Raw genomic sequence first — 16,883 nt, 5'->3', positions numbered from 1 at the left:
GAGACAGACGCTCCTATCCAGGGGATCCATTCTGGAGACAGATGCTCCTTTAGAAGGAATCCATTCAGGAGACAGACGCTCCTATAGAGGGGATCCATTCAGGAGACAGACACTCCTATCCAGGGGATCCATTCAGGAGACAGATGCTCCTATAGAGGGAATCCATTCAGGAGACAGACGCTCCTATCTAGGGGATCCATTCAGGAGACAGATGCTCCTATAGAGGGAATCCATTCAGGAGACAGACGCTCCTATCCAGGGGATCTGTTCAGGAGACAGACGCTCCTATCTAGTGGATCCATTCAGGAGACAGACGCTCCTATAGAGGGGATCCATTCAGGAGACAGACGCTCCTATCCAGGGGATCCATTCAGGAGACAGACGCTCCTATTCAGGGGATCCATTCAGGATCCATTCAGGAGACATACACTCCTATCCAGGGGATCTGTTCAGGAGACAGACTCTCCTATCTAGTGGATCCATTCAGGAGACAGACGCTCCTATTCAGGGGATCCATTCAGGATCCATTCAGGAGACAGACGCTCCTATCTAGTGGATCCATTCAGGAGACAGACGCTCCTATCCAGGGGATCCATTCAGGATCCATTCAGGAGACAGACGCTCTTATCCATGGGATCCATTCAGGATCCATTCAGGAGACAGACGCTCCTATCCAGGGGATCCATTCAGGAGACAGACGCTCCTATCCAGGGGATCTGTTCAGGAGACAGACGCTCCTATCAAGGGGATCTGTTCAGGATCCATTCAGGAGACAGACGCTCCTATCTAGGGGATCTGTTCAGGAGACAGACGCTCCTATCCAGGGGATCCATTCAGGAGACAGACGCTCCTATAGAAGGGATCCATTCAGGAGACAGACGCTCCTATCCAGGGGATCCATTCTGGAGACAGATGCTCCTTTAGAAGGAATCCATTCAGGAGACAGACGCTCCTATAGAGGGGATCCATTCAGGAGACAGACACTCCTATCCAGGGGATCCATTCAGGAGACAGATGCTCCTATAGAGGGAATCCATTCAGGAGACAGACACTCCTATCCAGGGGATCCATTCAGGAGACAGATGCTCCTATAGTGGGAATCCATTCAGGAGACAGACGCTCCTATCCAGGGGATCCATTCAGGAGACAGATGCTCCTATAGAGGGAATCCATTTGGGAGACAGACGCTCCTATCCAGGGGATCTGTTCAGGAGACAGACGCTCCTATCTAGTGGATCCATTCAGGAGACAGACGCTCCTATAGAGGGGATCCATTCAGGAGACAGACGCTCCTATCCAGGGGATCCATTCAGGAGACAGACGCTCCTATCCAGGGGATCCATTCAGGATCCATTCAGGAGACATACACTCCTATCCAGGGGATCTGTTCAGGAGACAGACGCTCCTATCTAGTGGATCCATTCAGGAGACAGACGCTCCTATTCAGGGGATCCATTCAGGATCCATTCAGGAGACATACACTCCTATCCAGGGGATCTGTTCAGGAGACAGACTCTCCTATCTAGTGGATCCATTCAGGAGACAGACGCTCCTATTCAGGGGATCCATTCAGGATCCATTCAGGAGACAGACGCTCCTATCTAGTGGATCCATTCAGGAGACAGACGCTCCTATCCAGGGGATCCATTCAGGATCCATTCAGGAGACAGACGCTCCTATCCAGGGGATCCATTCAGGATCCATTCAGGAGACAGACGCTCCTATCCAGGGGATCCATTCAGGAGACAGACGCTCCTATTCAGGGGATCTGTTCAGGAGACAGACGCTCCTATCCAGGGGATCTGTTCAGGATCCATTCAGGAGACAGACGCTCCTATCTAGGGGATCTGTTCAGGAGACAGACGCTCCTATCCAGGGGATCCATTCAGGAGACAGACGCTCCTATAGAGGGGATCCATTCAGGAGACAGACGCTCCTATCCAGGGGATCCATTCTGGAGACAGATGCTCCTTTAGAAGGAATCCATTCAGGAGACAGACACTCCTATAGAGGGGATCCATTCAGGAGAAAGACACTCCTATCCAGGGGATCCATTCAGGAGACAGATGCTCCTATAGAGGGAATCCATTCAGGAGACAGACGCTCCTATCCAGGGGATCCATTCAGGAGACAGATGCTCCTATAGAGGGAATCCATTCAGGAGACAGACGCTCCTATCCAGGGGATCTGTTCAGGAGACAGACGCTCCTATCTATTGGATCCATTCAGGAGACAGACGCTCCTATAGAGGGGATCCATTCAGGAGACAGACGCTCCTATCCAGGGGATCCATTCAGGAGACAGACGCTCCTATCCAGGGGATCCATTCAGGATCCATTCAGGAGACATACACTCCTATCCAGGGGATCTGTTCAGGAGACAGACGCTCCTATCTAGTGGATCCATTCAGGAGACAGACGCTCCTATTCAGGGGATCCATTCAGGATCCATTCAGGAGACAGACGCTCCTATCTAGTGGATCCATTCAGGAGACAGACGCTCCTATCCAGGGGATCCATTCAGGATCCATTCAGGAGACAGACGCTCCTATCCAGGGGATCCATTCAGGAGACAGACGCTCCTATCCAGGGGATCTGTTCAGGAGACAGACGCTCCTATCCAGGGGATCCATTCAGGAGACAGACGCTCCTATACAAGGGATCCATTCAGGAGACAGACGCTCCTATCCAGGGGATCCATTCAGGAGACAGACGCTCCTATCCAGGGGATCCATTCAGGAGACAGACGCTCCTATCCAGGGGATCTGTTCAGGATCCATTCAGGAGACAGACGCTCCTATCTAGGGGATCTGTTCAGGAGACAGACGCTCCTATCCAGGGGATCCATTCAGGAGACAGATGCTCCTTTAGAAGGAATCCATTCAGGAGACAGACGCTCCTATAGAGGGGATCCATTCAGGAGACAGACACTCCTATCCAGGGGATCCATTCAGGAGACAGATGCTCCTATAGAGGGAATCCATTCAGGAGACAGACGCTCCTATCCAGGGGATCCATTCAGGAGACAGATGCTCCTATAGAGGGAATCCATTCAGGAGACAGACGCTCCTATCCAGGGGATCTGTTCAGGAGACAGACGCTCCTATCTAGTGGATCCATTCAGGAGACAGACGCTCCTATAGAGGGGATCCATTCAGGAGACAGACGCTCCTATCCAGGGGATCCATTCAATAGACAGACGCTCCTATCCAGGGGATCCATTCAGGATCCATTCAGGAGACATACACTCCTATCCAGGGGATCTGTTCAGGAGACAGACGCTCCTATCTAGTGGATCCATTCAGGAGACAGACGCTCCTATTCAGGGGATCCATTCAGGATCCATTCAGGAGACATACACTCCTATCCAGGGGATCTGTTCAGGAGACAGACGCTCCTATCTAGTGGATCCATTCAGGAGACAGACGCTCCTATTCAGGGGATCCATTCAGGATCCATTCAGGAGACAGACGCTCCTATCTAGTGGATCCATTCAGGAGACAGACGCTCCTATCCAGGGGATCCATTCAGGATCCATTCAGGAGACACACGCTCCTATCCAGGGGATCCATTCAGGATCCATTCAGGAGACAGACGCTCCTATCCAGGGGATCCATTCAGGAGACAGACGCTCCTATCCAGGGGATATGTTCAGGAGACAGACGCTCCTATCCAGGGGATCTGTTCAGGATCCATTCAGTAGACAGACGCTCCTATCTAGGGGATCTGTTCAGGAGACAGACGCTCCTATCCAGGGGATCCATTCAGGAGACAGACGCTCCTATAGAGGGGATCCATTCAGGAGACAGACGCTCCTATCCAGGGGATCCATTCTGGAGACAGATGCTCCTTTAGAAGGAATCCATTCAGGAGACAGACGCTCCTATAGAGGGGATCCATTCAGGAGACAGACACTCCTATCCAGGGGATCCATTCAGGAGACAGATGCTCCTATAGAGGGAATCCATTCAGGAGACAGACGCTCCTATCCAGGGGATCCATTCAGGAGACAGATGCTCCTATAGAGGGAATCCATTCAGGAGACAGACGCTCCTATCCAGGGGATCTGTTCAGGAGACAGACGCTCCTATCTAGTGGATCCATTCAGGAGACAGACGCTCCTATAGAGGGGATCCATTCAGGAGACAGACGCTCCTATCCAGGGGATCCATTCAGGAGACAGACGCTCCTATCCAGGGGATCCATTCAGGATCCATTCAGGAGACATACACTCCTATCCAGGGAATCTGTTCAGGAGACAGACGCTCCTATCTAGTGGATCCATTCAGGAGACAGACGCTCCTATTCAGGGGATCCATTCAGGATCCATTCAGGAGACAGACGCTCCTATCTAGTGGATCCATTCAGGAGACAGACGCTCCTATCCAGGGGATCCATTCAGGATCCATTCAGGAGACAGACGCTCCTATCCAGGGGATCCATTCAGGATCCATTCAGGAGACAGACGCTCCTATCCAGGGGATCCATTCAGGAGACAGACGCTCCTATCCAGGGGATCTGTTCAGGAGACAGACGCTCCTATCCAGGGGATCCATTCAGGAGACAGACGCTCCTATACAAGGGATCCATTCAGGAGACAGACGCTCCTATCCAGGGGATCCATTCAGGAGACAGACGCTCCTATCCAGGGGATCCATTCAGGAGACAGACGCTCCTATCCAGGGGATCTGTTCAGGATCCATTCAGGAGACAGACGCTCCTATCTAGGGGATCTGTTCAGGAGACAGACGCTCCTATCCAGGGGATCCATTCAGGAGACAGACGCTCCTATAGAGGGGATCCATTCAGGAGACAGACGCTCCTATCCAGGGGATCCATTCTGGAGACAGATGCTCCTTTAGAAGGAATCCATTCAGGAGACAGACACTCCTATAGAGGGGATCCATTCAGGAGACAGACACTCCTATCCAGGGGATCCATTCAGGAGACAGATGCTCCTATAGAGGGAATCCATTCAGGAGACAGACGCTCCTATCCAGGGGATCCATTCAGGAGACAGATGCTCCTATAGAGGGAATCCATTCAGGAGACAGACGCTCCTATCCAGGGGATCTGTTCAGGAGACAGACACTCCTATCTAGTGGATCCATTCAGGAGACAGACGCTCCTATAGAGGGGATCCATTCAGGAGACAGACGCTCCTATCCAGGGGATCCATTCAGGAGACAGACGCTCCTATCCAGGGGATCCATTCAGGATCCATTCAGGAGACAGACGCTCCTATCCAGGGGATCCATTCAGGAGACAGACGCTCCTATCCAGGGGATCCATTCAGGATCCATTCAGGAGACATACACTCCTATCCAGGGGATCTGTTCAGGAGACAGACGCTCCTATCTAGTGGATCCATTCAGGAGACAGACGCTCCTATTCAGGGGATCCATTCAGGATCCATTCAGGAGACAGACGCTCCTATCTAGTGGATCCATTCAGGAGACAGACGCTCCTATCCAGGGGATCCATTCAGGATCCATTCAGGAGACAGACGCTCCTATCCAGGGGATCCATTCAGGAGACAGACGCTCCTATCCAGGGGATCTGTTCAGGAGACAGACGCTCCTATCCAGGGGATCCATTCAGGAGACAGACGCTCCTATACAAGGGATCCATTCAGGAGACAGACGCTCCTATCCAGGGGATCCATTCAGGAGACAGACGCTCCTATCCAGGGGATCCATTCAGGAGACAGACGCTCCTATCCAGGGGATCTGTTCAGGATCCATTCAGGAGACAGACGCTCCTATCTAGGGGATCTGTTCAGGAGACAGACGCTCCTATCCAGGGGATCCATTCAGGAGACAGATGCTCCTTTAGAAGGAATCCATTCAGGAGACAGACGCTCCTATAGAGGGGATCCATTCAGGAGACAGACACTCCTATCCAGGGGATCCATTCAGGAGACAGATGCTCCTATAGAGGGAATCCATTCAGGAGACAGACGCTCCTATCCAGGGGATCCATTCAGGAGACAGATGCTCCTATAGAGGGAATCCATTCAGGAGACAGACGCTCCTATCCAGGGGATCTGTTCAGGAGACAGACGCTCCTATCTAGTGGATCCATTCAGGAGACAGACGCTCCTATAGAGTGGATCCATTCAGGAGACAGACGCTCCTATCCAGGGGATCCATTCAATAGACAGACGCTCCTATCCAGGGGATCCATTCAGGATCCATTCAGGAGACATACACTCCTATCCAGGGGATCTGTTCAGGAGACAGACGCTCCTATCTAGTGGATCCATTCAGGAGACAGACGCTCCTATTCAGGGGATCCATTCAGGATCCATTCAGGAGACATACACTCCTATCCAGGGGATCTGTTCAGGAGACAGACGCTCCTATCTAGTGGATCCATTCAGGAGACAGACGCTCCTATTCAGGGGATCCATTCAGGATCCATTCAGGAGACAGACGCTCCTATCTAGTGGATCCATTCAGGAGACAGACGCTCCTATCCAGGGGATCCATTCAGGATCCATTCAGGAGACACACGCTCCTATCCAGGGGATCCATTCAGGATCCATTCAGGAGACAGACGCTCCTATCCAGGGGATCCATTCAGGAGACAGACGCTCCTATCCAGGGGATATGTTCAGGAGACAGACGCTCCTATCCAGGGGATCTGTTCAGGATCCATTCAGTAGACAGACGCTCCTATCTAGGGGATCTGTTCAGGAGACAGACGCTCCTATCCAGGGGATCCATTCAGGAGACAGACGCTCCTATAGAGGGGATCCATTCAGGAGACAGACGCTCCTATCCAGGGGATCCATTCTGGAGACAGATGCTCCTTTAGAAGGAATCCATTCAGGAGACAGACGCTCCTATAGAGGGGATCCATTCAGGAGACAGACACTCCTATCCAGGGGATCCATTCAGGAGACAGATGCTCCTATAGAGGGAATCCATTCAGGAGACAGACGCTCCTATCCAGGGGATCCATTCAGGAGACAGATGCTCCTATAGAGGGAATCCATTCAGGAGACAGACGCTCCTATCCAGGGGATCTGTTCAGGAGACAGACGCTCCTATCTAGTGGATCCATTCAGGAGACAGACGCTCCTATAGAGGGGATCCATTCAGGAGACAGACGCTCCTATCCAGGGGATCCATTCAGGAGACAGACGCTCCTATCCAGGGGATCCATTCAGGATCCATTCAGGAGACATACACTCCTATCCAGGGAATCTGTTCAGGAGACAGACGCTCCTATCTAGTGGATCCATTCAGGAGACAGACGCTCCTATTCAGGGGATCCATTCAGGATCCATTCAGGAGACAGACGCTCCTATCTAGTGGATCCATTCAGGAGACAGACGCTCCTATCCAGGGGATCCATTCAGGATCCATTCAGGAGACAGACGCTCCTATCCAGGGGATCCATTCAGGATCCATTCAGGAGACAGACGCTCCTATCCAGGGGATCCATTCAGGAGACAGACGCTCCTATCCAGGGGATCTGTTCAGGAGACAGACGCTCCTATCCAGGGGATCCATTCAGGAGACAGACGCTCCTATACAAGGGATCCATTCAGGAGACAGACGCTCCTATCCAGGGGATCCATTCAGGAGACAGACGCTCCTATCCAGGGGATCCATTCAGGAGACAGACGCTCCTATCCAGGGGATCTGTTCAGGATCCATTCAGGAGACAGACGCTCCTATCTAGGGGATCTGTTCAGGAGACAGACGCTCCTATCCAGGGGATCCATTCAGGAGACAGACGCTCCTATAGAGGGGATCCATTCAGGAGACAGACGCTCCTATAGAGGGGATCCATTCAGGAGACAGACACTCCTATCCAGGGGATCCATTCAGGAGACAGATGCTCCTATAGAGGGAATCCATTCAGGAGACAGACGCTCCTATCCAGGGGATCCATTCAGGAGACAGATGCTCCTATAGAGGGAATCCATTCAGGAGACAGACGCTCCTATCCAGGGGATCTGTTCAGGAGACAGACGCTCCTATCTAGTGGATCCATTCAGGAGACAGACGCTCCTATAGAGGGGATCCATTCAGGAGACAGACGCTCCTATCCAGGGGATCCATTCAGGAGACAGACGCTCCTATCCAGGGGATCCATTCAGGAGACATACACTCCTATCCAGGGAATCTGTTCAGGAGACAGACGCTCCTATCTAGTGGATCCATTCAGGAGACAGACGCTCCTATTCAGGGGATCCATTCAGGATCCATTCAGGAGACAGACGCTCCTATCTAGTGGATCCATTCAGGAGACAGACGCTCCTATCCAGGGGATCCATTCAGGATCCATTCAGGAGACAGACGCTCCTATCCAGGGGATCCATTCAGGATCCATTCAGGAGACAGACGCTCCTATCCAGGGGATCCATTCAGGAGACAGACGCTCCTATCCAGGGGATCTGTTCAGGAGACAGACGCTCCTATCCAGGGGATCCATTCAGGAGACAGACGCTCCTATACAAGGGATCCATTCAGGAGACAGACGCTCCTATCCAGGGGATCCATTCAGGAGACAGACGCTCCTATCCAGGGGATCCATTCAGGAGACAGACGCTCCTATCCAGGGGATCTGTTCAGGATCCATTCAGGAGACAGACGCTCCTATCTAGGGGATCTGTTCAGGAGACAGACGCTCCTATCCAGGGGATCCATTCAGGAGACAGACGCTCCTATAGAGGGGATCCATTCAGGAGACAGACGCTCCTATCCAGGGGATCCATTCTGGAGACAGATGCTCCTTTAGAAGGAATCCATTCAGGAGACAGACACTCCTATAGAGGGGATCCATTCAGGAGACAGACACTCCTATCCAGGGGATCCATTCAGGAGACAGATGCTCCTATAGAGGGAATCCATTCAGGAGACAGACGCTCCTATCCAGGGGATCCATTCAGGAGACAGATGCTCCTATAGAGGGAATCCATTCAGGAGACAGACGCTCCTATCCAGGGGATCTGTTCAGGAGACAGACACTCCTATCTAGTGGATCCATTCAGGAGACAGACGCTCCTATAGAGGGGATCCATTCAGGAGACAGACGCTCCTATCCAGGGGATCCATTCAGGAGACAGACGCTCCTATCCAGGGGATCCATTCAGGATCCATTCAGGAGACATACGCTCCTATCCAGGGGATCTGTTCAGGAGACAGACGCTCCTATCTAGTGGATCCATTCAGGAGACAGACGCTCCTATTCAGGGGATCCATTCAGGATCCATTCAGGAGACAGACGCTCCTATCTAGTGGATCCATTCAGGAGACAGACGCTCCTATCCAGGGGATCCATTCAGGAGACAGACGTTTCTATCTCACCTTTCATCAGCACTAATTGTGTTTGTTGACTAGAAGCTTCACACATGGCCTGGTCAACAGTAGTTCACTATATGGGGCCCTGGTCAACAGTAGTTCACTCTATAGGGCCCTAGTCAATAGTAGTTCACTCTATAGGGCCCTGGTCAACAGTAGTTCACTCTATAGGAACCTGGTCAACAATAGTTCACTATATAGGGCCCTGGTCAACAGTAGTGAATAGGTTATTATTAGATTATAGATTAATCTAGCTGATTTTTCTACAGTATCAGGACCAGACAGGATCTAGTTGATCATTCTACAGGACCAGACAGGATCTAGCTGATTATTCTACAGTATCAGGACCAGACAGGATCTAGCTGATTATTCTACAGTATCAGGACCAGACAGGATCTAGTTGATTATTCTACAGTATCAGGACCAGACAGGATCTAGCTGATTATTCTACAGTATCAGGACCAGACAGGATCTAGCTGATTATTCTACAGTATCAGGACCAGACAGGATCTAGTTGATTATTCTACAGTATCAGGACCAGAGAGTATTTAGCTGATTATTCTGCAGTATCAAGACCAGACAGGATCTAGTTGATTATTATACAGTATCGGGACCAGACAGGATCTAGCTGACTATTCTACAGTATCAGGACCAGACAGGATCTAGCTGATTATTCTACAGTATCAGGACCAGACAGGATCTAGTTGATTATTCTACAGTATCAGGACCAGACAGGATCTAGTTGATTATTCTACAGTACCAGGACCAGACAGGATCTAGCTGATTATTCTGCAGTATCAGGACCAGACAGGATTGCTGATTTATCTAGTTGATTATTCTACAGTATCAGGACCAGACAGGATCTAGTTTATTATTCTACAGTACCAGGACCAGACAGGATCTAGCTGATTATTCTACAGTATCAGGACCAGACAGGATCTAGCTGATTATTCTACAGTATCAGGACCAGACAGGATCTAGCTGATTATTCTACAGTATCAGGACCAGACAGTATCTAGCTGATTATTCTACAGTATCAGGACCAGACAGGATCTAGCTGATTATTCTAGAGTATCGAGACCAGACAGGATCTAGCTGATTATCCTGCAGTATCAGGACCAGACAGGATCTAGCTGATTATTCTACAGTATCAGGACCAGACAGTATCTAGCTGATTATTCTACAGTATCAGGACCAGACAGGATCTAGCTGATTATTCTACAGTATCAGGACCAGACAGGATCTAGCTGATTATTCTACAGTATCAGGACCAGACAGTATCTAGCTGATTATTCTACAGTATCAGGACCAGACAGGATCTAGCTGATTATTCTAGAGTATCGAGACCAGACAGGATCTAGCTGATTATCCTGCAGTATCAGGACCAGACAGTATCTAGCTGGTTATTCTACAGTATCAAGACCAGACAGGATCTAGTTGATTATTCTACAGTATCGGGACCAGACAGGATCTAGCTGATTATTCTACAGTATCAGGACCAGACAGGATCTAGCTGATTATTCTACAGTATCAGGACCAGACAGTATCTAGCTGATTATTCTACAGTATCAGGACCAGACAGGATCTAGCTGATTATTCTACAGTATCGAGACCAGACAGGATCTAGCTGATTATCCTGCAGTATCAGGACCAGACAGTATCTAGCTGATTATTCTACAGTACCAGGACCAGACAGGATCTAGCTGATTATTCTACAGTATCAGGACCAGACAGGATCTAGCTGATTATTCTGCAGTATCAGGACCAGACAGGATCTAGCTGATTATTCTACAGTATCAGGACCAGACAGGATCTAGCTGATTATTCTACAGTATCGGGACCAGACAGGATCTAGCTGATTATTCTACAGTATCAGGACCAGACAGGATCTAGTTGATTATTCTACAGTATCAGGACCAGACAGGATCTAGTTGATTATTCTACAGTATCAGGACCAGACAGGATCTAGCTGATTATTCTACAGTACCAGGACCAGACAGGATCTAGTTGATTATTCTACAGTATCAGGACCAGACAGGATCTAGCTGATTATTCTACAGTATCAGGACCAGACAGGATCTAGTTGATTATTCTACAGTATCGAGACCAGACAGGATCTAGCTGATTATTCTACAGTATCAGGACCAGACAGGATCTAGTTGATTATTCTACAGTACCAGGACCAGACAGAAGGACAGACAGCACACTGACTGAAGGTTTTATAGACACACACACACGCGGCCCCGAGAGGGTACTCGTCCTGGTAACCGCCCATCTGCTGTGGGGTGAAAGGTCAGGGTTCTGCCTGACTGTGAAACCGCTTGCCGTCGTCAGCCAACATACACAGAGACGGAGTGTGTGTGTGTGTGTGTGTGTGTGTGTGTGTGTGTGCGTGTGTGTGTCTGTGGGTACAGGGGTCCCAGAGGGGGGTTGTGCTGTGCTGTGATGAAATCCCTGGAACATTCCTGGTTAGATAGTCAATGTAGTAAGTACTAAGCTACAGGCTTCAGACTGGGTTAGAGCCAGATAGAGCTACAGGCTTCAGACTGGGTTAGAGCCAGATAGAGCTACAGGCTTCAGACTGGGTTAGAGACAGATAGAGATATAGGTTTCAGACTGGGTTAGAGCCAGATAGAGCTACAGGCTTCAGACTGGGTTAGAGACAGATAGAGATATAGGTTTCAGACTGGGTTAGAGCCAGATAGAGGCTTCAGACTGGGTTAGAGCCAGATAGAGCTATAGGTTTCAGACTGGGTTAGAGCCAGATAGAGCTACAGGCTTCAGACTGGGTTAGAGCCAGATAGAGGCTTCAGACTGGGTTAGAGCCAGATAGAGCTACAGGCTTCAGACTGGGTTAGAGCCAGATAGAGGCTTCAGACTGGGTTAGAGCCAGATAGAACGACAGGTTTCAGACTGGGTTAGAGCCAGATAGAGCTACAGGGTTAGGGAGAAGCTCTAGAAGGTTATGTTAGGATTAGAGTGAGGGGTGGCACAACAGGGTCACAGGAGAGAGGGTTAGGGAGGAGCTCTAGAAGGTTCTGTTAGGATTAGAGTGAGGGGTGGCACAACAGGGTCACAGGAGAGAGGGTTAGGGAGGAGCTCTAGAAGGTTATGTTAGGATTAGAGTGAGGGGTGGCACAACAGGGTCACATGAGAGAGGGTTAGGGAGGAGCTCTAGAAGGTTCTGTTAGGATTAGAGTGAGGGGTGGCACAACAGGGTCACAGGAGAGGGGGTTAGGGAGGAGCTCTAGAAGGTTCTGTTAGGATTAGAGTGAGGGGTGGCACAACAGGGTCACAGGAGAGAGGGTTAGGGAGGAGCTCTAGAAGGTTCTGTTAGGATTAGAGTGAGGGGTGGCACAACAGGGTCACATGAGAGAGGGTTAGGGAGAAGATGAAGGTTATGGGCAGCAGGTTAGGGTTATGGACCAAGAGGAGGAAGAGGATGGGTGGGACAGGATGCTGTGTGAGGTCTAGAGGAAGAACAGCATTTTGGGTAATGAAGAGAGACACACATCACTTCCTGTTAGAGAGAGAGAGAGAGAGAGACTAGATTGTTCTGTACTGTAAATAGTTCAGCAGTAGACATGAGTTCTGTCTCCATAGCAACATACACTCTGCTGTCACGTGTCACCATCTAACAAACCCTAAACGCTTTCCCATTGGTCAGTTCTCAACCCTCGATCCCTCTTCTGCTGTTCCCCCCCCCCTCCCTCCCTCCCTCTACCCATCTCTCTCTCTGTGGGGACAAACAGTCGTCTGTCAGGCTGAATAGATCAACCCATGTGGACTAGAAGATGACCACAACTCAATTAGGAAACACAAACACACTCACACACACACACACACACACACACACACACACACACACACACACACACACACACACACACACACACACACACACACACACATCCTTAACAAGTAGGCCAGCAGGTAGCCTAGCGTTGGGCCAGTCTGAAACCTGTAGTTCTATCTGGCTCTAACCCAGTCTGAAGCCTCTATCTGGCTCTAACCCAGTCTGAAACCTGTAGCTCTATCTGGCTCTAACCCAGTCTGAAGCCTGTAGTTCTATCTGGCTCTAACCCAGTCTGAAACCTGTAGCTCTATCTGGCTCTAACCCAGTCTGAAACCTGTAGTTCTATCTGGCTCTAACCCAGTCTGAAGCCTATATCTGTCTCTAACCAAGTCTGAAACCTGTAGCTCTATCTGGGTCTAACCCAGTCTGAAACATGTAGCTCTATCTGGCTCTAACCCAGTCTGAAGCCTATAGCTGTATCTGGGTCTAACCCAGTCTGAAACCTGTAGCTCTATCTGGCCCTAACCCAGTCTGAAACCTGTAGTTCTATCTGGCTCTAACCCAGTCTGAAGCCTGTAGCTCTATCTGGGTCTAACCCAGTCTGAAGCCTGTAGCTCTATCTGGGTCTAACCCAGTCTGAAACCTGTAGCTCTATCTGGCTCTAACCCAGTCTGAAGCCTCTATCTGGCTCTAACCTAGTCTGAAGCCTGTAGTTCTATGTGGCTCTAACCCAGTCTGAAACCTGTAGTTCTATCTGGCTTTAACCCAGTCTGAAACCTATAGCTCTATCTGGCTCTAACCCAATCTGAAACCTGTAGCTCTATCTGGCTCTAACCCAGTCTGAAGCCTGTAGTTCTATCTGGCTCTAACCCAGTCTGAAGCCTCTATCTGGCTCTAACCCAGTCTGAAGCCTATAGGTCTATCTGGCTCTAACCCAGTCTGAAGCCTGTAGCTCTATCTGGCTCTAACCCAGTCTGAAACCTGTAGTTCTATCTGGCTCTAACCCAGTCTGGAACCTGTAGCTCTATCTGGCTCTAACCCAGTCTGAAACCTGTAGCTCTATCTGGCTCTAACCCAGTCTGAAGCCTGTAGCTCTATCTGGGTCTAACCCAGTCTGAAACCTGTAGCTCTATCTGGCTCTAACCCAGCCTGAAACCTCTATCTGGCTCTAACCCAGTCTGAAGCCTATAGCTCTATCTGGCTCTAACCCAGTCTGAAGCCTGTAGCTCTATCTTGCTATAACCCAGTCTGAAGCCTCTATCTGGCTCTAACCCAGTCTGAAACCTATGGCTCTATCTGGCTCTAACCCAGTCTGAAACCTATAGCTCTATCTGGCTCTAACCCAGTCTGAAACCTGTAGCTCTATATGGGTCTAACCCAGTCTGAAACCTGTAGCTCTATCTGGCTCTAACCCAGTCTGAAGCCTGTAGCTCTATCTGGCTCTAACCCAGTCTGGAACCTGTAGCTCTATCTGGCTCTAACCCAGTCTGAAACCTGTAGCTCTATCTGGCTCTAACCCAGTCTGAAGCCTGTAGCTCTATCTGGGTCTAACCCAGTCTGAAACCTGTAGCTCTATCTGGCTCTAACCCAGCCTGAAACCTCTATCTGGCTCTAACCCAGTCTGAAGCCTATAGCTCTATCTTGCTCTAACCCAGTCTGAAGCCTCTATCTGGCTCTAAGCCAGTCTGAAACCTGTAGTTCTATCTGGGTCTAACCCAGTCTGAAACCTGTAGCTCTATCTGGCTCTAACCCAGTCTGAAGCCTATAGCTCTATCTGGCTCTAACCCAGTCTGAAGCCTGTAGCTCTATCTGGCTCTAACTCAAAGGTAGCTGGTCCGAATCCCCTGGGCTGACAAGGTGACAAATCTTGAGCAAGACTCCCACTCTCTGAGGGTGTACCAGGGGGAGTTGGGATAAGGACTGACCCTGCCGTGACCCCACTCGCTGAGGGCGTACCAGCGGGAGTTGGGATAATGACTGACCCTGCCGTGACCCCACTCTCTGAGGGTGTACCAGGGGGAGTTGGGATAATGATTGACCCTGCCGTGAACCCACTCTCTGAGGGCGTACCAGGGGGAGTTGGGATAATGACTGACCCTGCCGTGACCCCCAGCTCTAACAGTAACCCCCAGCTCTAACCCCCAGCTCTAACAGTAACCCCCAGATCTAACAGTAACCCCCAGATGTAACAGTAACCCCCAGCTCTAACCCCCAGCTCTAACAGTAACCCCCAGCTCTAACAGTAACCCCCAACTCTAACCCCCAGCTCTAACAGTAACCCCCAGCTCTAACCCCCAGCTCTAACAGTAACCCCCAGCTCTAACCCCCAGCTCTAACAGTAACCCCGAGCTCTAACAGTAACCCCCAGCTCTAACAGTTACCCCCAACTCTAACAGTAACCCACAGCTCTAACCCCGAGCTCTAACAATAACCCCCAGTTCTAACCCCCAGCACTAACAGTAACCCCCAGCTCTAACCCCCAGCTCTAACAGTAACCCCCAGCTCTAACAGTAACCCCCAGCTCTAACCCCCAGCTCTAACAGTAACCCCCAGCTCTAACAGTAACCCCCAGCTCTAACAGTAACCCCCAGCTCTAACAGTAACCCCCAGCTCTAACAGTAACCTCCAGCTCTAACAGTAACCTCCAGCTCTAACAGTAACCCCCAGCTCTAACCCCCAGCTCTAACAGTAACCCCCAGCTCTAACCCCCAGCTCTAACAGTAACCCCCAGCTCTAACAGTAACCCCCAGCTCTAACAGTAACCCCCAGCTCTAACCCCCAGCTCTAATCCCCAGTTCTAACAGTAACCCCCAGCTCTAACAGTAACCCACAGCTCTAACAGTAACCCCCAGCTCTAACCCAGAGCTCTAACAGTAACCCCCAGCTCTAACCCCCAGCTCTAACCCCCAGCTCTAACAGTAACCCCCAGCTCTAACAGTAACCCCCAGTTCTAACAGTAACCCCCAGCTCTAACAGTAACCCCCAGCTCTAACAGTAACCCCCAGCTCTAACAGTAACCCCCAGCTCTAACAGTAACCATCAGCTCTAACAGTAACCCCCATCTCCCTTTCTATCTCTTTATCTACACTATCTATCTCTATATCTACACTCTCTCTATATCTACACAATCTATCTCTATATCTGTCTGTCTGTCTGTCTGCCTACCTTTCTCTCTATATACACTTTCTATATCTCTCTATCTACACTATCTATCTCTATATATACACTATCTATCTCTATTTCTACACTACCTATCTCTATATATCTGGCTGTCTGGCTGCTTCCCTTTCTCTATCTACACTAGCTATCTCTCTATATACACTATCTATATCTCTATCTACACTATATCTATATATACACTATCTATATCACTATCTACACTATCTATCTCTATATATACACTATCTATCTCTCTATCTACACCATCTCTATATATACACTATCTCTCTCTCTATCTACACTATCTCTATATATACACTATCTATATCTCTATCTACACTATCTCTATATATACACAATATATCTCTATATATACACTATCTATCTCTATATATACACTATCTATCTCTATATATACACTCTCTAAATCTTTATAAACACTATCTATATCTCTATCTACACTATCTATATCTATATATACACTATCTATATCTATATATACACTATCTATATCTCTATATATAATATCTTTATCTCTATCTACACTATCTCTATACATACACTATCTATATATATACACTATCTATAATCTCTATCTAAACTATCCATATC

The sequence above is a fragment of the Oncorhynchus mykiss genome, chromosome 13 (genome assembly GCF_057628025.1).
Source record: "Oncorhynchus mykiss isolate SJ-2025 chromosome 13, ASM5762802v1, whole genome shotgun sequence".
NCBI classification, from domain to species: Eukaryota; Metazoa; Chordata; class Actinopteri; order Salmoniformes; family Salmonidae; genus Oncorhynchus; species Oncorhynchus mykiss.
Note: the sequence above shows the minus strand (reverse complement) of the source record.